At 46.4% G+C, this 24,046-nt stretch overlaps 1 protein-coding gene across 2 annotated transcripts in view; it reads left to right on the forward strand.

Moving 5' to 3' along the window:
- GRIN2B (glutamate ionotropic receptor NMDA type subunit 2B) overlaps window positions 1-24,046 on the forward strand; it is a 205,589-nt gene that overhangs the window by 293 nt on the left and 181,250 nt on the right. The window contains exon 2 of one of the 2 annotated variants that reach the window (XM_066549660.1): window positions 477-917. The gene's annotated coding sequence lies outside the window, so the exon portion shown is untranslated. Of the gene's footprint in view, window positions 1-349; window positions 918-24,046 lie in introns of those variants that run through there. The other variant, XM_066549659.1, reaches the window with a different exon arrangement.

Consider the following 24,046-nt stretch of genomic DNA (forward strand, 5'->3'; position numbering starts at 1 on the left):
GGGCCCCGTGGCAGGTGAAGCAGCCCCCGTGCCCCCAGCCCCGCGGCGGTGCGGGTGCGAGTGCGCGGCGGGCAGCGGTGCCGGCAGCACTGCAGAGGGGTGGGCACGGCCCTCGCCAGCCCTCGGGGGCTGGGCCCGGGGGTGGGCGAAATGCTGTGCGTGCATGGGGAGGGGGCCGCGGGGGGGGGGAGCCGCTTTCTCTCCGCGATTCACATCGCGCCCGCTTTCTCGTCTCGTATGCATGCCTATCCCGGGAATGGTGTAGTCAGCCCGTATCTGAATTATTTATAGACTCGTGCCAGCTGTTTTTTTTTTTTTTTTTTAAATTTTTTTTTTTTTAATTCCGCTTGTGTGCACTATTGGGAAATGCGTTTTGCCTTCCTTTCTTCTCAATATATTAATGTCTTTGTTGGGGAGCGTTTTCTATCCCCTTCAGATCCCTCTAATACAGAATTGATGCTTATTTTTCCCTTCAGGAAGGGGACGCTTTGAGGATAATCATGCTTCACAGAAGAACGGCACCGACCTCCAGTTGCATTAAACACAACCTCCTCCACTAGGGCTCCAGGAAAAAAAAAAAGAGAGAGAATAATTATAAGAATAATCATTAAAAAGGCGAAAGGAATGCTTACTCTGGAACCTGCATTTGACGATCCTCACATCTCGCGCTGAATATCCTCTGAAGTGATTCTCTCCAGCTTTTGAATTTGCACCGCTTCAAGACGCAAGATTGCCACAAAGAAACCTCTATTTTTTTTACAGCCAAATAGGATTGTTTTTTAACTCATTCCCCCACATTTGCCCCCGACCCTTATTCTTCTTATGTGGATATGCAAGCAAGAAGAGGAGACTGGACATTCCCAACATGCTCTCTCCCTTGATCTGTCCGTCTAGAGGTTCTGCTTCTACAAACCAAGGTAGGGAAATTCCTGTTTCTGTGGTTTTGCTTGCAGCTCATTTTGGTACGCGGGTTTGCCCAGGGAAGATCACTCACGGTAGAACAAAAGGTTTAGAGATGCTGCTTTTAGAAGCAGATAGAGGGGAAAAAAACCACCCCAACATTCACCAGACATGTTGATTCCCTCTTGGCTCATCAAATAGGACATGAAGAGAAGGCGAAAGGGTTTGACTTAGGTACCACGTTGTGAACTGGGGGAAAGTCCCTTGTGATTTTTTTTTTTTTTTTGGGCGGGGGGTGGGGGGGTGGGCAGGTGGGGTCGGGAGGAGGAACACGGCTTTATAAAGGGGTTAAAACGAAAATAATTTTCATCCATCCACCCGCAAATTGCCTCCTCCTTTTCACTGGTCCAGCCGCTCCTTGCCATGCTTTGATGCGAAAGCAGAGCTGGTCAGCAACAACAGGACACAGAAACCCGCTTGTTGCCGAGGAGGGTGGTGCATTACTGAAAACCCACGCCGGCCTCTCCATCGTGAGCGGCCTAACGCGGGGGCCGGGGCCGGGGCCCGGGGAGTGGCCGGGGCCGCCCCTGGCACCGCGGCAGGAGCCCGCCCAGCGCCGGGGCCAGTGCGCCTGCTTGCGTGGAGGTGGAGGGCTATTTTAAGTCCAAGCACGTCAAGCGACTTAGCCTGAACCTACGAGGCGCTGTATTCAGGCAACTTCACGTGTTTTAATTTATCCCCGTCCCCCTGGTGCTATCAGCGGGCAGCGTGGCCCCTCTTCGCCTCGCCCCATCCTTCCCCCTCGCCATCCCCCGCGCCTTGCAGCCCCTTCCCCAGCCCACTCGGGAGGGATGCAAAATGGCTATCGTGCCGCTCGGCTGTAGATACGCGAGAGATACCGGTGCATCCCGACCGTAACGTGACATGTGAGTCTTTCTGTAAGATGGTGGCAAGACAAAGGGAGCCGGGGGGTGCGGGAGCGCCGGGCACAAGGTGTTGAACGTCTCGGGGTTATTTTAAGCCTCAGCCCGTGCCCGCCGCGCCGCTTCGCCGGTCACGCGTGGGTCTGCGCGCCCCCACGCCGGGAGCGGCGGGGGCAGGGGGGAGCTGCTGCACGGCCCCCCGGGGGCGGACCCCGGCACCTTCACCCGCATCGCCAGCCCCCCGCCCAGGCTCCCCCCGAGCTGCCTCTCCCTTCCAGACCGGAAGGCTGGCAGTGGGTGGGGGGCGGCAAGAAGAGCGGGAGGCGCACCCCACGGCAGAGGGAGGAAGAAGGGGGGGGTCATCCTCCAGCCCCGCTGCGGGGTGGGGCAAGCCTTGAGGCACTCGGAGCCCTTGGTGCATCCCGAGCCTGCCGAGGCGGGGGCGCGCCTTTCCTACCACCTCCTTTGCCTGCATCCTTCCAGCAGCTCCTTGCTACATTTCTGGGGGGTTTTGTCGGCCTATTGTTAAAAACCAAGAGTGGTTCCGCGTGAAGGGGTTGAGAGCCACCATTCCTGACATATTCTGGCTGTGCTTCTATAAATATCTAAGGCTTCCCAGGGTATCCGCGCCTGGATCCTCCCTGCCTGAGCTCTCCCTCCCTCGCCGCAAGTGGGAGTAGAAAGTTTACCTGTGCGGAGAGGAGGGCGCGTGGGAGCCTTTCCCCCGTTTTCCGAAGGAATTTCTCAGGCCTCGCAGCTCCTGGATCTTCCCAGGACCCCAGCACTGGACTGGTGGGGGATTGTAGCCCCCTTCATCGGCCAGCGCTTACCCCCGAGAGAACCTAAAAGCGCAAACGCGGGGGGATGCACGGAAAGGGGAGAGTGGGCTCAGTCCCTGCCCCTCTGCCCCCTACTCTGGGTTTTGCAGGCACATCGGACGGCAGAGGGGAAGGTTTTCTCGGGTGCCAGGCCAGGGTGGCAGCCGTCGGCAGCGGGGCCAGGCTGCCTGCTCCCCTCGGGAGCGATGCCCAGCGCTCTGCCCGCCGCCTGCCAGCCCTGCCCGCCAGGCACCCGGCCCCAGCGGGGCCGCATCCCTGCCACAGCCCTTCCCAGCCGTGACCAGGGCCACGCTGTGCACAGGTGGGACTTGGAGAGGGGTCTTACAGCTTTGATGCTCAGCCGTGGGAGCCAGGAGCACCGGCCCACATCCTCACTCTTTACTGCCCAGTCTCTCTGGCTGCTGCCTTTACCTGTGACTTTTCCTCATCTTCTCTGCAAGCTCCAGTATGGGCAAAAGGAGATGCCTGCTACCATTGCTTTCCCCACCATCAAGTGCAGTTACCTCAGGCTTTGCAAGCAGTGCGTGGAGGCAGCTGATCCCTCCTGAGCTGCCCCTTGGGCAGGCAGGAAGGGCTGGGTGTGCAGGACTCCCAGCTCATGGGGTGCTAGTGCTGTCTCACACCCCAAGGCTGTGGGGAGCAGAGCAGGGACACAGCTCCCTGCCGTGTCGGGTGACCTGGTGTGCCCCAGCTGCAGCTCTGCAGAGAGCAGCAGTTTGTTCGTGGGTGCAGGGTGCTCTGCAGGAGGGGAGCTGTGGGTGTGGGCAATTTTCAGCTGCTCACCCACGCCGCCCCAAAGCAGCAGCTCTTGTCGCCTCCATTTATCTTGCTTTTCTTTGGTCCCTCACCACACCAGCTTGTCTCCTAGTCTGAGGTCTCAGAGGGCTGGGACACAACAGAACAGGTTGAGGGCAGAGTCAGGAAACAGCCCCGGGGATGGCGAGATTTGCTTCAACTTCCTCTTGGCTCAGTCATTGTTACACAGGTAACAATGCAGATCTCAGCAGAGAAAAGGAAGGAAGCATGGTGAAAGCTACAGCTCCTCTTCCCAGGGACCCTAGGCTCTGATCTGTTGGCACACCTGCTGCACCAGCCAGTTCAGCCTGTGTCAGTGCTGGTGCCTGTTGTGATCCCTGTGCCAGTGAGACCATTGCTGAGCAAAGGAAGGTGTCAGCAGCGGCACCCAGCCATCCTGTTCTGGGTAAGGGTCTCAGGACACCAGTCTTGTTGGCTGAGTTCTACGTTGCATCTGTATATGCTAGAACATCATGCAAGAGATCACAGAGAGGTGGAAACTACAGAACAGGGGCAAAAATCCCAAGCTGCTATCTCCATCTAATATCTGACGCTCTGACTTGTATTATCCTCATTTTGGATTTCCACTGTTCCTGTATAAAAAGTCTATCAACCTATGAACAAGCACCTGATCCCCAAACCCTAACCTACAGGGGGAAAAGGTGATGGAATGAATTTATATTTCATCTTCCTGGGGCTGTTTCTTGTGCTTGGTTTGGAAGAGGGCAGGTGCTTCTGGCACCACTCGCTTCCAGTGCCAGAGCTGTGGAGCTGTGCTTAGATTCCCACACTGGACTCACATTGCCTGGGCTGGCACCAGGAATCAGTCTCTCTGCAGCACCATGTGGGAGGTCTGGATTTGATTCCTGGTGCTTGTTTTTCATTCCCCCAAGCTGGCAGAGGGTGGGAGCACTGTACAGATAGCACTGCTTGTATCTGCAATGGGCTCCATTCCACATTCCCATCCTTAGGATGCACAAAAGCTGCCTATGAGATAGTCCAGACTGAGGTCTGGTCCCCTTCTTGGCCTTTAGGGAGGCCACAACTCTTCCCTGCCTGTTCTGTACTTAGCAGCGTGGTTTGGTGGGCAGTGGTGAGACAGCTATCTTGCAGCTGGAAAACACACAGAGGGTTTTTTGAATTTTTACAGTTTTCTTTTTGTAAGCTGCAATTAATAAAAAAAAAATAAATGGATTAGTTAATAGGAAAGTGGACTAGATGATCTTTCTGAGCAAAATGGCTCAGGGTATTGTGATTGCCTAATCCACCATGGAATGCTCGTGGTATCCACTCTGCTTGACATCAGGGCTCTAGGCCTGCCTGACTCTTCTGCAATTCTGTGATTAGCTCTCTTTGATATTTATTTATACTTGAGAGAAAAGCACAAAGTGTTTGGGAGAAGCAGGGCTGATCAGTTATCTGCTATTACCCTGATCTGTCCTCTGTCCACCCATCCACAAGAACTCTTTACACCAAAGTGAGTCAACTTGTTAATTGTCGCTTTGCTGCAGTCAGACAGACTCGCTGCTGCCTTGGGTACCTCCCTGCGTAAAATGAAATGGCAGTTTGAAGATCACAGCACTAAAATATGTAGAAGGGGAATCAGAGGAAAATAAGATATTTGAAGCTAAGCATGGCCCACCTGCTACTACTGCCTTGTCCCTTCTTATGAGTTTTGTCTTTCTGCTTTTTGCTTACAAGGTAAAGTGCCTTGTAATAGGAAGTAAAAAACCCATTTGTCCAACCACAAAGGGGGCTCCACCATCCCTCTGACCTACCTTTCTTGCTTGTCTGTTTACCTAAAGACAGGAAGGAAGGTTCCTGGCAGGTACGGACTGGTGCTCACTCTGACAAAATTAGTGCCATGGAGGTGAGTGCCTGGGAACTAGGAGATTGATGTGACCAGGTTAAATGTTAAAGCTGCCTTTCATGTTGGGGAAAAAAAAACATCCAAGCAAACCCATCGTTTATTGTTCAGGAGCTCGTTGCTTCCTTCAGCTGCAAACCACAAGCTCCCAGCTAGAACTGTACATCAGAGTGTGAACTGGTGTGTGTAAAAGTTGACCAAGTGCAGGGTGGTGATCTGTGCAAACCAAGCGGTCTATCTCCATGTGCCTGAGGTCACTGCAGAGAAATAAATCCCCTCTCTATGCACTCAGAAACAAATGTATGGCACAAGGTAGTGTGCAAACTGCAAATTCAAATTCAATTCAAACCATGGCTAATTTGGACCTCTAGAGGCAAGGCTGTCTTTTATTCAGTGTTTTCTTGGAAACAGAAGAGAACACTGACTCTGGGCAGGAGAAGGGATGGACTTTTCTTTATAAAATTTTTATATATACATTGAGTATGCTTCATGTGAGAAGAATAAAAACACTTCTTTTTCCATACCCAGGGTCACCAAAAAAAGTGAGGAGTGAAGGGATATGTGTTCTGAGACTTGCTGCCAGCTCATCTTCCCAATACAGCTGGTATTTTTAGACTGCAAAGTATGCTGGGTAGATCTCTTCCCTTTCTAATACAAGCAATCAAAGACCGTGTTTTACATCAAAATATATACTCTAGATATATCAAAATAGATGAATTGATTAAATATCTCGGGGAAAAGAAATTTTGAATGAGAGTGGTTATTGGCACAAAGTGAAAGAGATACTAGCCTGAGATCTCTGCACCATTCACTCCCTATACCTCAAACCCCATCTGCAAAAAAAGGTTCAGAACTGAAAAGAGTCACTGAAAGTGGCTGAGGTAAAAGGCTAGATTGCTAGCTCTGAATACTGAAGATGTTTCTGTATTCCCAAAGCACATACAGTATTACTAACATTGGTGTGCAAGGCTGTGCTGAAACATTTATAGGAAAGAAACACTCTAAAGGGAAAAATGTGAATTTGATCTTCATGTTTGGTGGCTTATCTGTACTAATTGCTCCTCCCCTAAAACAGGTGCAGGGCCACCAGGTTGTCTGGCCTGAATAATCCATGGGATATTATTCTGCCACTCCGGCACACCCCTGGCATTTTGGGGTTGTAGGAGCTCACCTCCAATTAACTGTCCATGGGACAAACTCTTAAGTTGCTTCTCAAGGTAGCAGTCAGCCTAGTCTACTTTGCCTGTGTATAGCTATTTAGTTATGGTTACAGTTTTTGCTTACTGTACTTCCAGTCTGGATTTTCAAACACGGATCAAGTATTAAGAAGTGTAGCTACCACCCTCCTCCAAACCCACTGTCCAGCCCATGTGTGAGCTCTGTATACAGAATACAGATTGTATACAATCCTTGTTTGCTCAAAACAGTGAAATGATCTGTCTAGAACCTATTTACAGATGTGGTTTAGCTCTGCTTAGGTAACTATGTTCTGTTTGAGGGCAGCACTTCCAAGAGAGGGAAGGACTGGGGGGAGTGTGCGGGAGTGAACTGAGACAATGATCACAGAGCAGAGAAAACAAGACCTGTAAAGGAAGAATGAGAGAGACCTAGGGAAGCTCAGTCTGGAGAAAAGACAACTGTGGGTGTATCTTTAGCTGTCTGCAAATACATAAAAGACTGTTACAGAAAGAAGACAGGGGCCAATTATTCTCATTAGTCACAGAGGACAGATCAGGAAATAAATGACTTTAAGATGAAGCAGAGAGAATACAGATTAAACATCAAATTAAATGTTTACTGCACTAATGTTTTAGTGACAGTAGAAGAGCTGATAAATTTGGCAGATTAGCTGTGACTGACAATATTTAAAGCTAGATGTAGGTGCTGAACTATTGGGATTTTGTATCTAAATAAAGTCTGTCTCCAGTGAACCTCAGATCATGATATTTGCATGCCTAACCAAACAACTTTGGAAGAAAGATAATGAGGTTGATTTGTCCTGTGTGCAGGAGGGAGAGACTGTCCCATTGGAGGAACCTGATTGGGTTTGCCTCTGTGCAATAAATCTAATATGGGACCTGTAGGAATCAAAATTATGGTGTCAACTGGTGACACAGCTTGTGTGTATCAGGAGCTCCCCAAAGATGCCTGCTTTACAAAACCTCTGGTAGGTTGTGACAGCTCATACTGTCCAGGGGACTGGCAAGAGCTGCAGTATAGAAATCAGGCAGAAGAGGCTTACAAACATGTCTTGTGTGAACGATGCTTTAGTATTTGCAGGCACAGTTATGGAATCCTGGGATAAGTTGGGCTGTTTAGATTGAGACCATGTCTCTTTCATTCAGAATCCTTACCTGTCTGTAGCCACTACTTTCAAGGCTTTGCACTATCACAGCATCTGAATAGCTGCTGTGCCAAAACCTGATACTGCAGGGGGACAGAAGGTTGACGGTCACACACTGAGAGATGTGAAAATTCACACCTTGCTATTTCATGATGTCATTCTTTTGTCTTGCAAGATGAGATACAGTTTAAAAACACCTTCTTTTTACTCCTCTTTGCTGCTTCCAGAAGATAAAGTGGGATATGGGCAGCCATGAGCATTGTGGTTTCTGAGGATCATTGCTCCACTAGCCAGCCTTCACAGTCACATCTCTTTGTGCTCTGAGTTGGAGGAGCTTTCTGTGCCTGCTTGGGGTTTGGATAAACAGCTCTGGCAGTGAAGTTCTGTGAGGGATCTTCCCACCTCGGGTCAGTAGAGATTTCCCTGCCAGAGGCTGAGATGGCTGAAAGGGCTGTTTTGGACTTGTGAGTTTGGCCAGCATCGGGAATGTGCTGTGCGGCCTAAGGCCTGTACCAGTGTAAATCCTCCTGTGCACCAGCAGAAATGGCGACTGTGGTGCAGCCCTGCTGGTGGTTTACACTATTTTAAAAAAGAGTGACAAGCATGTAATCCTGACCTCTGGTGTTTTTTTCTGGGAATCGGGAATTTTCTATACAGGTGTCCAGGACACACTGACCCAAATGGAGGAAATGACACAATACACTCTCTTATTATACTTGGATTTCACTTTTTTATTTAGCTTCTTCACCTAATCTCTTAGTTAAGGTTGCCATGCTCTTTTGGGAGATAATATATACAACTCTCTCACATGGATGTAGTTTCTTGCATGTATGACCTCTGAAGAATTTAGAAGATTTTTCAAAATGAAACAAATGTAAAACTACTAAATTCACTACTTCAAAACGGACTAGGAGATGAGATGGCTACTTGAAGCCAGCTGAGGCAGATAAAATCTGGTGTCACCAAGCTGATGATAATTTACTAGTGCAAATGCCATGTCCTACATCACAGCTGATTGCCTAATGAACAGAAAATTGTTTTCAGGTGATAGGCATAATAGCCTCATGGATAGCTTAAGATTGCAGCGGTCCCATGTTGTTACCTCTGGCTGTGGGCCATGAACAGGATACAGTGGGGCATGAGTAGTTCAGAGATTGAAGTCTGTCATAACAAAGGACTGTGGTTTCCCTGTGTCACATGACACTTCTACTCACAGCTGGAAACGAGTACTGGAGATACACAGTGGCTCTTTGGAATGAGAAAGGTGAAGGTCCTAAGTCAACACCACCTGGAAATGAATGGCAGAAGAACTGCTAGGATCCTAAAGCCAAGGGCAATCCCAACTCTTCACAGCAGTGGTTCTGAAGCCTGTGCAGTGGGAAGAATGGCTCCACTGCTGCATGTAAAGGTGTCAGGGTGCTGCCACCTGCTTTCAGGAGGAGGATGGAGGAAGGGTTGCTGCTGTAAATTTGCTGCTGGCTCTTTGTGCCAGGTAAAGCAGGATGTTGTTTAATTGTACACAGCTGGATTGCTGGGGAATTTCTGTAACAAGGCTTTGCTTAGAAATGCATTTGAAGTGCATTGTGGCAGAGGAAATGCACTAGAACGCACTAACTGGCGGCTACTTGCACGTAGGCATACGCTTGTATGGAAAGCACATGGGAAGGATCTGCATGTCCCTGCACCCCTCTCTCTCTCCTCCTCTATAATTCTCTATTATTGCTGGCTGCTGTAGTCAGTGGCCTAAGTATCTCAGGGGAGATTCCCTCCTGTCAGACGTGTGTTTCGGCAGAGGCAAGCTGAAACATCAGAGGCTGACAATCCCCAAGGGAGAGTCTAATGAAAGCGACAGAATGACATAAGCTGTTCTCGTAGTCTCTCCCTTTCAGCTTGCCACGTTTTTGGTGCAGCTTGAAATTACCCTCTAATTTATTACTGAAAAGGTGACTATCATATATAATTGAAATTATATAGATAGTGTCCTGAAGTGTTGGAAGTCAAAGTATAAAAATCAGCGTGGATGTGGTCTGCGGTACTGTCTTTCTGGAAGGAAGCTTTTAAGACTCAGTCTGAAAGTAAATGCCATGAAAGTATAGACTCTCAGGAAAAACATTGCAATAATTTCATAAGTAATGGGGCACCAGTATCCTAAAAATTAAGTAGTTTAGAAAGAGGATAGCTGTGGGATGGCTGCCTTGAAAGATACAGTGCCTCTTGCAGAAAGCACTTTGAATCCCTGGTTTGGAAGTTTGTGAACTTTCAAACCAAGGATTCAGAGAGAGAGCCAAGGATCATGCGTTAACCATTTTTAATTTGCAACATTTCTATGTAGAGTAATGGGGCACCAAGGCTCTCTGAACTTCTGGACTCAGAGAACTTTGCAGGATCTGAATGCCTGTACCTTGGTGCTGTCTGAAGCAGCAGCTGGCTGTCACAGAGGGTATCATACATGAACAACCCTTTCTGCATAATGGCCTTTTTCTTACTGGAGGGCATAATAACTTTCAGAAACCAGGAGATGCATAGATGAGGGCTGTTTAACGACATGCCTTGCCTTGATAGTCTTCTATGGTTTTTTTTGTTAGGGCAGATTGATTCCTGATTTCAGCTTTTGACATTAGAGAAGATGATTAATGTTTTTGACAGAAGAGGTTTGGAAATGGGTTAACTGCCCAACCGCAAAAAAAAAAAAAAAGTAATTTCAGAGGTTTTGCTACTTGTGCGCTGAGCTTAATTAGAGTGTTTGATGTGTTTTCATGAAAAAGCAGAGAAAAGAATAGCCAGCAGCCTGGTGGGCAGAAAACTAACAGGGTTTTGTGTGACGCATCCTTATTCTGCATACTTCGAAGTGGGGACTTGTCCCTGAGGTTGTCCTAGCCAAGATGAGGGCTCAGACTACTGGGTCCTCTGCAGTAATGCTTTCTCAGTTGGAACTTTTCCAGTTGGAACTGTTCTACTTTATATAAATGCCTATTCATTGTGCTGGAGAGGGAGTGCTCTAACGACTGGGCTGTGGAGGTAGTTTGTTTCTTTGGCCCAATACAAAGTAATTACTTATAAAAAGAGAATTTATTTCAACCTGAAAGAAATGGAGGCACAGGCTCTGTAGCCCAGAGGCAGTGGAGTCCTCTGAGACATGGGAGACATGGGAGCTAATTCTTCCTCCAAATTAGTCAGTGCAGGTTTGTTCTTGTTCTTCTTTGGATGCGTTTGTTTTTTCCCGGTGACATGAAAACAAAATGTTTCATTTAGCATTGAGCTCCAGTGCTGATTCCAGGTGGGGAATAAAGTGACAGGAGGAGGTGAATTCCCAGGAAACAAAGACCAGATCCTCAGGCAAGTTCTCCTAAACTAAGGATGAGAGATGAGAACTATGGACTCTGTGACAGAAAAGCAGAGTTACTGCTCCAATGAAAATTTTTATAGTTTCCTATAATGTGCAGGTAACTCTTTACAATTGTCTCCAGATCTTTAAAATCACTTGGGATTTTCATTCCTGCAGTTCATATCCCTCAGTATATCCTCTCTCATCGTTTGTTATACATTTGCTTTTATAAGCTTGGTGAGATGTTTGACTTTTATATGGAAAGGCGAGTTTTTCCAGAAGTGAACACTGGCTGTGGGAGACTTGTTTCCAGAAGAACTCCAGGGAGTCAGTGGAGAAAGACCACTTTTGAAGGGCTTTTTTTCTTTGAAGGGCAGTGTAGAGCAGGAGCCCCATGGATGTGCTCCAGCTTGCCCTCTCAAAAAGCTAATCCTTATTGACTAAGGTCAAAGGTAGCCTACATAGATGAGCTTTCTGAAAGCTTTTAATTATCTCTTTGTTCTGCGTGTATGCATTTTAAGGATGTACTGGGTTGGGAGCTAGAAGAGACAAGAGGTGTATTAAATTATTACTCTTTCACCACCCAGTTTGGAAAACAATCATGTTCCACGAGGAATCCAAAATCTCCTAATGCCTGTTTCTCTGTCTTGTGTCTTGTCCTCTGTAAGAAGACTGCGTACCTGATAGTCCATCTCTTTTTGAACTCTAAGGCCTGGAGAATTCCTTAGTCTGTGCCCAATGTAAACGGTTCTCAAACATGATTTGAATTTGCAAGTAACACCAATGTCCCTTTAGGTGAACTGAGCCACAATTTATGGATTTCTCAGACCTTGCTTTCACACCAGACAGTGGCAAGCTGGTGCATGAGGTCTGTTGACATGACCAGATATAGGGATGGTCAGTGGCACCCCATAGAGATCTGTTTCTCTGGATGTTACAGGCTAAGGAGACATGGGCCAGGGCTTGCTGCTTGTAACACCACTGTGTCCCCAGGAGGGAGCTAGTTTAAGAATGACGTTTTATAATGTGTCTTCATACATTTTTTCCTGCATGCATTTAGAAGCATTGCCCATCTTCATCAAGGCACATCTTTCCTAAGAAAATACTGCTTGCATGAAGCAGTGATGAAGCATAAAAATCAAACAAAACAGAAAATTAGAGAGAAGGTTTGCCCTGATAGTCTGTGTGCTTTTAAGTGCACAGGGTAATACAGAAATTTGTGTGTCCTCTAAAGTGACAGTCTTCTGTGATAGTGCAGTTCAGCAACTGTTTCAATGTGTGCCTGTACAAGGGTGCAGCTGCAGCCCAGAGCCTGGCTCCACTGTCCCTTCAAAATGGGCAATCTTGGCATTGGTTGTGGATTCAGCATCAGACTGGATTCACTTTGGATATCTGTTCTGTGGTACAAGACACGAGGGCTTCCAATATTTATTTGAATCAGCTTAATTTTGAAGTATTTTTGTTTATAAACTTGTTCACTTTTGTCACTGGAGGAACATCATAAAGAGCTATTTAGGTACTGTCTAGGCTGCTCTTTCAGTGCCTGCAATGAATGCTGCATTAATGCTTCATGTTAATACAAAAGGTGCTGTTTTTTTCCTTGTGTCTGATGATTTCTTTTTTTCTCAAATGTTAAATAACATGATTATAAGGATCCAACAGATTCTTAAACACTTCTTTTCCATGTGAGTTTTCAAGTGTTTTCTTAATTGTGTAATGTATTGCTTTTCCTGCAGTATGAAACAGGTGTGGATATAGAATCTAGCTGACATTTAGTTTTGGGATCAGATTAAGTTGTATCAGGTTTGCTCCCCCAAATCCTCATGGACTGTGCCTGGGGGAGAAAAATCAATGCTCTCTGGTAGAACTGCTTAAAATGACTGTATTTGGCATAGTTGAAATTTCCATCTGATCAAAATTTGAGACTTTTAAGGCAAATTAATTGTGTTTTCTCATAATCTGAACTACTTTGAACGAGTGATATAAAATGGTTTTAAAGCTGCAGGACAAAAATTGATGGAAAAATCCTAGAACTTGATTTTACAGTCAGAGATCCAGAGGGAATGGGGAAAAAAACATGAAAAACTTAAATTTCCTTTTAAATTTCTGATTTCCTTATAGGATGTCTAAATAATTAGTGGCAAAAATGTTTGGTCCAATGCTCCTCCTGCATAGGACAAACCTATGTGTGTTACTTAGTTGAAGCCTTGGGGTTTAAAGAGTTTGTATGCAAAAGACTCAGATTGAATCTTGGCTTTACTGAAATGCCACATTTATTACACCAGCCAAAGAAATACAGAACTTGGATAAAATCATCTGGAGATTATATGTTGCATGGAATATTAGAATAGCAATGTAAAGAGAAGGTAAGCTTCACTCAGGAGGAGGATGTTAAGCTGTGCCTCTCATAACTGGCAATGAGACATGAAACATTCATACCAGTAAACAGAAGAACATACTGGGCAGCAGCTGTAGAACCTTGAGCAGAACTTGTGGTGTGCTGTATGGATGGATGGAGCTCCTCAGTGCAAAACTGAAGGGCTTGGAGAAGGTGTAATTGGGAATCAGCTTGTTGTGTGCTAGACTGGGAAGGTAAAAGCCACACTAAGCTTTCTCTTGGCCATAGTCAGCTCCCAGTTCGGTGAAGCCAAGCTGACCACCTCCATCCTGGTTGAGCTGGTCTAGTACATGCTGATCAGCATTTGGCAGAAAGCAGCTCTCCTTGGTCTGTGCCTGGAGATATTTGGATGGGGCTCCTCTGCTTTAGATACATGCCTAGGTCTGGTCTTTCTTTTCAACTAGAAGCACACTGGTCTCCTGCAGGAGGACCCTTGGGCTTCAAGTAAGTGCAAAGTGTGGGGAAGGTGTATGTGTGCATCTGTGCCATCTCATGTTTTCTGAACATACAAAGGACAGACACAGTTTTGTATTTTTATGCAACCCACTTTGTTTTCTCTCTCTGCTGAGATGGATTCTGTAATAAAGATCTTTGTTATGGTGCTAACAACTGTCATGAACCCAGCCAATTCACACATGTTGCGGCTTTTCTAGTGACTTGAGTTGTGCTTAGCTTCCTTTGTCCTTTCTGAGTCTGGAAAGTTAATCAGAAAACCTTCTCTTGATGCTGATGAGGGGGATGTGAGCTAACAGGGATTATGAGAATAGGCTGTGGCCAGAAGACAGATTTATACACTTTGTTGGACTTTCACTGGCTGTAAATTGCATTCTGGTCCTGCTAAAACCTGGACTATGAAGGACTGAGAGAGCTGACACGTTTACCCACCCACACTGGCAGTACATACTCATGGGAGAGGGTGGGAGGGAGTAGCCGTTGCTTTATTTTGGACTTCTTTTCTTTGAAGAGGGAAGCTGATGCTACTCTTGTGTGGTAGATGTGCCCCCTTCATCTGGGTCCCAGAGCAGAAGGGCAGCAGGCCCAGTCAGAGGTATTGTGTTAAGGACACCCCCACTTCATTTAGACACTGCTGAGCCATAGCTGCCTTGTGGCTATCAGAAGCTGGACAGGGCTCAGCAGCCTCTCCTCCATGGAGCTGAGCAGCCATGGAGGCAGTGAATCTGTGCTGCCCAGGGCAGGCTCCTCACCCACCCACACCTTTCCCTGTTCTTCCATCTTCTTTTCTCCTCCTACAGTCTAGACAAGCCCAACTGCACTTCATTCTATACGGCACAGCTTTTGGGCTGGGGCAGTCCTGCAGGTGGTCAGTGTGGGCTGGGGCTGGGGAGGCAAAGCCAGTGTCTCAGTGCCTTTGAACTACTTTGGGAGCTGTTGGAGGCTCTGGGAGCTGGAGGGGCAGGGGAAGAGTTTTGAAGGAGATTTCAGAAGGAAAAGTTTTGGAGGAGAGAAAGGGTTTTTTTCCTTTTAAATCCTTAAAAAATACTCTTTGCACCCAGGTCCTGCTTCTATGACTACTTGCTGCTTGAGCAGCATCTGGTGTGCTTTGCACAGATGAGATGTCTCACAGAAAGGCTTTGAAGTAGCCTCCCACCTCCCCCCTCTTTGGAATGAAGGAGGAGAGAAGGCTTAGGCACCACTATTTGGAGGAAGCTGATGTTCAGACTATTGGGAAGGTGCTGTGCCCACTTTGGGCATGTGCTCAGGGCAAGACAGTGTACAGAAATGTACCTTGGGAGTGATGCTTAAGCAGCACCTGCTCAGTGCTCCCAGCTGTTGTCACGGGGCCTTGCCTGGGTCTCCAGGGCCCACTGCTTTTTCTGAGAGCAGCAAGGCTGTCACACAGCAGCCCACAGACAAGCATTGGTCACCACCAAAGCAAACTGAAGCCCTTGAAAACCTTTTGGTAGTTTTTGGTGAGGGACAGATGATGGGGACATGTCTGTGAACAATCCATATTGTCTTGTGAATTTAGGGATATGTCTTGACTTTACTCTGATGACAAACCCCATGCCTTTGCTTTGTGAGAGTATTTCCACTGGAAATCAAAGAGATTTGAGATACATAGCAAGCTAAGCAGTCATACCTCAGAATAGGATTTGGGGATTAACAGAGTGGATAGTAAATTGAATAGTAGGAGTTAAAATCAGACTGTGCTTGGAAAGAAAGCAGAGATGAGAGGTATACCCCTGGAAAGCAGTAATGCTAGAAATGATACTGGGGTTATACCGGTTAGCAAATGAGATGTGCACTCACAGTACAATGCGGCAGCAAAGAGGCTGATGTGATTTCTGGATTGCATAAACAGAACTGTTGTGTCTTGAAGCAAGGAAATGTTTCCTGCGTGTTTCTAGTCATGTTTCCTTCAGGAGCCTCATCTGAGTGTACCTAGTCTAATTTCTGGAGAACTTTGTGCCCCAAAGATGGCAGCAAATCAGAACAAATTCAGTGGAGCAACAAAAATGATTAAGATGCTGGAGGGATTGATCTAAGAGGGAAGATTAAAGTAACTAATTACATTTAGCTTGGCCAAATGACAATTAAGAGAGAGATGTGATGACTGCCTTAAAGTGTGTGCTTAAGAATGTAAACAGAGAGGAGAGAGAACTCGAAGGAGGGATTGTTTAGTGCTGTTGGAGTGGTTGTTGGTCAGGTGCCTGCTCTGCACTGCTACCAGAGCTGTGTAGGAGCAGAACCAGAGACTGAGAAGTAGCTGTAGCCAAACAATAGCAGCAAATGAACAAAAGGAAGCGCTGAATAGACAGCACAGTTCCTGCTGTGAAATTTGGCAGAGGCTAAAGTACTGTTTCCAGAGAAGTGACTCTTGGAGCTTTGCTACAAGTAGTGTCCAGAATTCTCCTGGGGAGGAGGAAAAGGGTGTGTTGTTCCCACAGAAGTCCTGCCCCTCTGATTTGCAGGACCCTTAGATAATTTCTCCCCTGTCCTTTTGTCTGTGAATGTGTAGTGTTGCATCCATGTCAGGGTGCAGTGTTTCCAAAAAGATAGTTTGCAGGGCGGAGTGGGAGCAAGCACAGGGATGGGGCAGATGACACCTGTAAGAAATGCTGAGAGAGCCAAACATGTTCAGTCTAGAGGAAAGATAACTGTGGGTGGAAACCAAACAGCAATTCTGTAAAGGACTGCTATAAAGAGAGGGCAGGGGCCAATTATTCCCTTTAGTCACTAAGGGAATAGTGAAGAAAGTGGGCCCTTGGCTGAAACTGGGAAAACCAGGACCTGTATGAAGAAGAGGCCTGAGTGTTGGGTGACAAGGAGGCCAAGAGGAGTGGGGGAATTGTTATGAATGTAGGTGGCCAGGGGTGACATGAGACACTTGCTTATCACACACACAGGCATTGGGAAACTGATCTTGATTCAGTAAATTTTCATGTGATTTTGGAGCCTCTAAAATCTTCCTGAGCTTCTGAACAAGACAGAGCTGTGGTGCCTTTTCTTGCAGGTTTTTTATTCATATTATGTGTATCAACATGTTTATTAATATTTCTGTTTATGTTTTCTTTGATTATAGATCTGTTTGAATGCTGTCTTTTGCAATGGAAGGTCTGTGGAGGAAATTTACTCTTCTTACAAAAAATGCAGTGAGGGGTTAGTTCCAACAAAGTGTTGATTAGCTGGGTTTTTTTGCCCCTTTGGTTTGAATTTTTTTTCTGTTTTTTTTTTTTTTTAGTTTTCTTTTTAGGAATAAAATAGCCTAATTAGTTTTTAAAAAGTGTGCCGTTCTATATCTCCTCTTTTTGACAGGCATGGGAAAATTTGAAGCAAGAACTCTTATCACAGTATTTCTCATCCAGTTGTGCTTAAAAAATCTGCACGTTTTTCATATAAAGCCCATTTTCACATACTTGGCTATTTCATACATGGATGTATTTTTTACCTGGAAATGTTAATTTGCTGATCTGCTTTTAAGACTGAGTGCATTTCCAAGTGAAAGGAAGAGGTGATGATAAGAAACAGAGCCATTAGCTGGTGCAGTATCTCAGCTGGTGGCTCCAGCCTCTATGGGTGAATTGCTGTGTGATTGTGATGTGAAGAGCATCCTAAACATATTCTTTTGTGATACCTGTTTGCAGGGCCATTTGTAAAATAAGTGCTTCAGCATAGTTCACTGTAGGACAGTGACTGTGTTCTGGTGTCACAGCTAGTTCCTGGACAATTTTAAGAGGAATTTCAAAGAGTGACAGGAGCCCAGCATCAGAGAAATGGGTTCTTGCTGCAAATTCGTAAGGGCACTTTTTAAGGCAAAGGCTGAAGCACTGTGTGCAAGTCTGGGGCTGTGCTGTCCTGGGCTACAGGGAAGACTCAATTTGTGGTAAAGATAGGAGGCATAGCATCAGGGTCCTCCTATCTCACTGTTCCATGAATTGGCTCTTATTTAGTTAATCAAGAGCTGTGGTCAGTAAAGTCATTTTGCTTCCTTGCCCCAGCAGGTTTTTCCTGCAGTAGGTCAGTGGTCTGGCAAGCCCACTTTCATTGGTGGTTGAGGATAGAAAGTCAGGCTGTCAGCTGGAGTAGCTGAAACACAGGCACAGGTCTCCTTCTGCCTTGCCAGCTGCCCACGGTACCTTCTCACAAGCCTAGCAAGCTGGGATTGGACAAGTCTTGAGCAGTAGCAGGATTTGTCAGAGCCCATGAGCAAATCACTGAGCCTACTTGTGCTGCTGTGAGCTGGGCTGATGAACACTGTACAGCTGTACTCAAAAGTCACACTTCCCTTTGTGCTTGTGAGGTGTCACTTTTCAGCTGATGATGCCACAAAATCATACTTACTCTTTCCTTGGTCTTAACTTTCAGAGCTCTAGCCTTGGCATTCTTCAGTGATTTGGCACTTACTGAAAGCAAGCAAGCAAGCAAAAGCACCATACAGAGCAGAAAAGCACTTCACAAAGCATATTCTGATGAAGTCAGCTCCTTGAACAGCTGCAACAGGGACAGCAAAGCAGCCAGAAATACAGAAAGGGGAATATGATGGGAGATTTATGAATCTATCAGAAGATCTGCAAGATCTGTGCCTAGAGAAGATCTCAGTGCTGTCTTATCTGTGGAGCCCTCATCCCATACTTCCAATGCTCTGCAGCCAGTGTTAGATTTGCAGATGTTTTATGTGAAATGGGGTTTTGGATACAGTAAAATCCCTTGTCCTCTTGAACAAGTATGGAGCATATTGGTTTTCCCCTAGATTTCTGTCATGGCTTTCCGCTTCTTATGTATTTACTTATATCTATGTATGCTTTTTTTGGAAGGTAGCTACATGGCTCATGCAGTTTGTAAGTTGTCAGTGCCAGTCAGCACTGAGTCAACCACATGCCCTGGACCTGCAGAATTCTTAGGAAGAGCTGTACTCCTGTTGCTGGAGTACTGGATGGTGGTGAGGAACTTGGTCTGAAATTCACTATAGCAGAGCAGAATATTTTTACCTTTGTTAGTTTTGGAAAATCTAAAATGTTACGTTATACCTAAATAAACAACCCTCTAAATGGCTTCATTCTGGAAATGAGTGGATTTGAACAATACAAAATGATTGAAAAGAAAGTCTGTTTCTTTTCCCAGACTATCTCTGAGTGGCCAGGTTTGACTCTAAATCAGAACAGAGTTGTACTTTTAAACTGCAAAAGCTTTGTCTAAACACAATCCTCCTCCTTTGCAAGGCTCCAAGAAGCCACTGTTTGGGAGCACAGACCCAGCTCAGCTGCTGGCTCAGGGACACCAGAGGTGACATGGACAGCAGTGCCTCTGAAAGCTTTATGGGTAGAGTCAGCAAAGTGGGACCCTGCACTGGGTGTGCAGTGTGCAAGCCCCTGTTAGCAGGTGGCTGCCCTGTGTCCCCTCTGCATGCTGCAGCAGCAGCTAATCAGGCTTCCTACCCAAAGGGCTGTGTGCCTGCCTGCACCCCAGCTGCCCTGCTGCCTCCTTGGTGGTGGCATTAGGACACACGTGTGCAGGACGTCCTGACCTGCTTCATGCTCGACAGACGGTGGGAGCTGATTGCTGGAGGCAGCCTTTGGTCTGCCTGCAGATTGGCTTCAGGGATTACATGCAGGGAAGTGTGAGGCAGTAGACCTGCAGCACTGATGTACCATGCTCCTGCATGACTTTCTAGTGCGTGAGGGACGTGAACTGCATTGTGTGACATCTTCGCAGCAGCATGTGTGTTCTAATTTCTGAAGAAGACAATTGGCATATCCACCTTCCCCTTTTCTCTAGGTTGCAGTGGGAGCCAAAGTCCATAAACAGCACCTTTCCTCTAGCCTGTTTCTAATGTTGCTAATATCCATTGACAACATTTTTCCCTGCCAAGTGCTGCAGGTTGGAAGGATTGGTGACACCCACGGCGAATCACTACATGTTGAAGTATTTACTTTACCTGTTGCTCTGTAGAAGCTTGAGATCCAGACTGAGGTTTTTAACGGCTCCCTGCCAATCAGATTAAATATTTAGCAGCAATAGTTTCTGGGCATCACATTTCTGACAGTGTATTTCATGCATCATTTGCTGTAAACGTTGGGAGATTTTTAGCTACCACTTGCAAAGTAACTCCCTCTTCACTTTCTCTCCCATTATTATCTCTTTTTATCACTGTCCCTCTCACTTCTTACTTTTCTTCTTGTTCTCCCTTTCTCTGCTCTGCTATTTCCTTTCCCTTAGCTTTTATCCACTTTTTCTGATCACTGTTCATGGGTGTGTGGTTGCGTGCATTGCACCTGGCATGGATGTCAGCCTGTGATGGAGTGGAAGGACTGCCTGCACCTAACTGTCCCTGGCCACCTCCTTGGAAAAGTGTGCATTGCTAGAGGAAGGGCACAGGCTGATGGGCTTTTTGGGGAGTAGTAAGCACCTGAAGACAAGAAAAGGCAAAGCATCTCTGTCATCCCTCTCTCTATGATGCAGCTCTATCTGATTTACTCTTAGCACATCTGCTGGTTGCTCTGTGACTTTCCTTTTACTCCCCTTCTGGTTGAAACTTTTGTAGGAAAAGAGTACATGGGCTCAGTCATGCAACTGAAAGTGTGGTCACATCCATCCCCATGGGATCCCCTTGTCCCACCAGTTGTCTACTTGCAGCAGCTTCTGTTTCAGCTGTGCTGACATCTGGCTGACACCCTGGTGCTGGCGTGAGGCCCATCAAAACCGAAAATCCAGTGAAGGTTATAAAAAAAAAAGAAAGGGGTATCCCTAGGTGAGGTTTCAGCATCAGATGATATTTTTTGTAATAGCAGAAGGCTGTCTCCTGGAACACAGCAAATAGTAGGGAAAAGACAAGGACCTTCCTTTGCTTCCTTCAGGTGCTGGACAACAGGTACAGGTTTCACAAGTACAAAGATTTCACATGTGCAAAGTACAGTTGTCTGGTGGTCATCTGAGTTTTCAGGCATGTCTAAGGACCTTTAGAGGGGCTCTGTGAAACAAGGATTAGAACTGCTACTAGTGGTTGTTCTGGGCTGTTGCTGGATTAGGGAGGGTAAAGTCTTCTGGGCAGGTGAGCTCTGTAGGGAAGCCGGTGCCCTGCATGTTTTATGCTGCAGAACCTTCCCTAGACCTTGCCCTTCTTTCACACATTGCTTGTCTTGCTTTGATGCTGTTCATTGTAAGCTGTGGTCAGATGGTTTGACTCTTCATTACCCTGCTCCCTTGACTCTTTGGTACGTGCATCTTTTCCACTGCTCTTGCTCTAAATGTGTTGTCTGCTGAACATGTCATTGCAGTCCCAGAGGGAGCCTGTGGTTCTTACTGCCTCCATGTTTGCCCTGTGTGACTGCTGCTCTGCATTCCTGTCATCTCACATCTGGTATTCAGCCCCAGCAGCTCCAGCTGCCCTGCACTACCAGTCCAGGAGATGATGGTTAGTGCCAGGGCCAGGTTTTTCAAGTGTGTTTCTCTCCCTGCTGTGACAAGTCCGAAGCCTTTTGGTGAAACATCAACTTCTTCTTTTCCCATTTCTGCTGGTGTGGGACATACCCCCTCTTCTCACCAGTGGGCTTGAAGGGGTGAGGGAGACAGGATTGATGTTGCCAAAGAGATGCTTGGGAAGATGCCTTGCTTTGAAAGCTGGAATGTGTATGAAGTTATTTTTATTTCTGAGGGGACTGGTGACCCTCTAGGTAGAGGGAAGAAGTGAGGGAACCCATAGATCCCAATACCTAGAGAAGATGTCTCTTCTTTGATCTAATGGGCAGTGAAACCTTTCTGGCTGAGAATCTGCTGGGCTGGGGTATGGCAAGCCAGATGGTTTGAAGCAGGTACTGGGACATTTGGGAAATTGCTTCAGCAGAGATAGGGAGTGGAAAACGCCTGTAAATTTTGTAAAGCAGAATAGCTAGTGATGAACAAACTAGACTGCTTAATTTCTTGGTTTATTTCTCTGCCTTGCTTGCTCTTTTTTTTTTTTTTTCCTCCCTCCCCTTCCCATTGCTCTGGGCCCCTGCAGTCCATTCCCTGCATCTGGTGGCTTATTTCCCTACAGATGTCATCTTGGCAGTAACTCAAACCTGAGTACCTCCCTTAGGGAGTTGATGCACTGCCTGAGTGCGTTTTCTTTCCCCAGTGTCTGGGTATCTGATATTTTGGGTATGAGGTGGTGATTTTTCTTTCTTTTTTTTTTTCCTCTTTAAATATATGATTTTAGGCAATTATATTTTATATATAAATAAAAATTATAGCAGTGGGGGGAAGCTGGAAGGCAGATGGATCTGGAGAGGATGGCTCCTTAGCTGCCTGCCAGGCCAGCCTGGGTGGATGAATCACCTGGAAGGGCTGCACAGCTTGCCCACCAACTCACCTCTGCTCCAGGTTTGTTGAGTCCTCTGATTTCTTTATTTAGGAAAGAAGGAATGATAAATGGGTATTGTTTTTTGTCCTGCTGAAGTACCCTGGGACTCTGGATGAAGTGATGACAGGGCTGTGCTTGGAATGTGGTCAGGGAGGTGGAGAGTCCCTGAAGCTGTGCAGGCTCCGAAGATAAACAAGAGGAAGGGGGATCCCAGAACACCAACAGTGTAGTCAGTTGATAATGCATAAGTGTCTTATTTGTTCCAGCTTTTCCCTTTCTCCCCTGAGACAAATGCCACTAGGAGCATGGCAAGAGGCTTCTCTCTGGGTGTATGCTCTGGATGTGGATCATGAACCCCCTCCTGTGGCACACAGTGCCTCACAAAGGTGCTAACACCTGTGCAAAGCAGGTTTAAGATGCTGCCACATCAGATCAAAGGGGATTTACACCCCTCTGGCACAGTGGTAGTGGAAATGAATAGTGCAAAGGCCTCTGAGAATTTTAATATACTTTGGCATCTTCATAAATATAACAATTGACATGGCTGCGTGCAGAAATGCCTCCTGGCTTGGAATCAAGGTCCTGCCACATTGTCATCCTGAACAGGACACTAAAGCAGGGCTGTGTCAGAGGGGTTTTGCAGGAAGCAAGGATAGTGTCTAAGGGCTGATATTTTTTTTATTTGAAACTGGGGACCCCATGGGGCTGAAGTTCCCTTCATTGTGGCCTTGACCTGGCCTGGAGAAGAATCAAAGCCATGTTGAGTAGAAGAAACATGAAAACCCCAAAGTGAGCATAGCCCCAGGAGCTTAGAGGGGGATGATTGGTGTGCTCAAGGCACTTGGAGAGGCAGTTCACATAGACAACTGGGTTTGCTTTATCTACATCATTTTGGGGATGGGTAATATTTGCAGCATATAATCTTTGGCTATTCAGGATGTCAATATTGGTACTGCTGTATACAAACAAGGGTAAGACCGAGGTAAAGACAATTTCAACTGACTGCTTTAACATGGTGGTTATTTGCTATTATAACCTCAGGGTTGTATAAAAATCCTTCAGAAGGCAGGACTGACACCTCAGTGCTATTGCAGCAGTTCAAGATGGGCAGTGTTAAGATAGCCCTGACAATAGAGCCACTGAACCTCCACCCACTGTCTGAGCGGTGTCTCCTCTTCCAGCCCAGAAACCACTCTTGGAAGGGAGAACAGCTGCTTTGTGCTGGGTGCTGGCCTCTGGTGTAGCAATAACATTTGGGTTTTTTGACTTAGGAGCTGATTTCCTTCAAGGGCCATCCTAGATGTAATAGGGATGCGACTTGAATGTTGTCTCCACCTTTTCTTTTTCTGTCCCAGGATGGTTTTTGAATTTTCCCCTTTTCAGGAATACATGGATTTAGTGTGTTTGGGAGCTGGAGCCGTTTCAGGTCTGACAGGAAAAGGGTAAAGAGCTGCTTCTCTCACCTATTTTCCACCTTTGAAGAAATGCAGACCTGTCTCCTGGTTCAAGATGAGATGGAGTGCATATATACCCTCTAAATTTAGATAAAAATAAACAATGATAACAAACACTTTATGTTTATATATAAACAAATATATACCGTGTGTGTGTGTGCCTGTAAAAATACATACACACCCTTATTTAACCTTATAATTAATTCTGCAGTGGGAATGCACAAGTCTTTCAACATTGCTCTATGGCAGTGTAACCCAAGAAACAGTGGAAACTGAAAGAAGAAACTGAGTCAGGGTGGGCATCTCTTCTCTTGACTCCAGGACTACTCCAGCCATCACCATTTGTCCCTGCTCAACAGAAAAATCCCCCAAAGCAGAGCAATTTTCCTGTAAATTTCTCT

The sequence above is a fragment of the Molothrus aeneus genome, chromosome 5 (genome assembly GCF_037042795.1).
Source record: "Molothrus aeneus isolate 106 chromosome 5, BPBGC_Maene_1.0, whole genome shotgun sequence".
Classification (NCBI taxonomy): Eukaryota; Metazoa; Chordata; class Aves; order Passeriformes; family Icteridae; genus Molothrus; species Molothrus aeneus.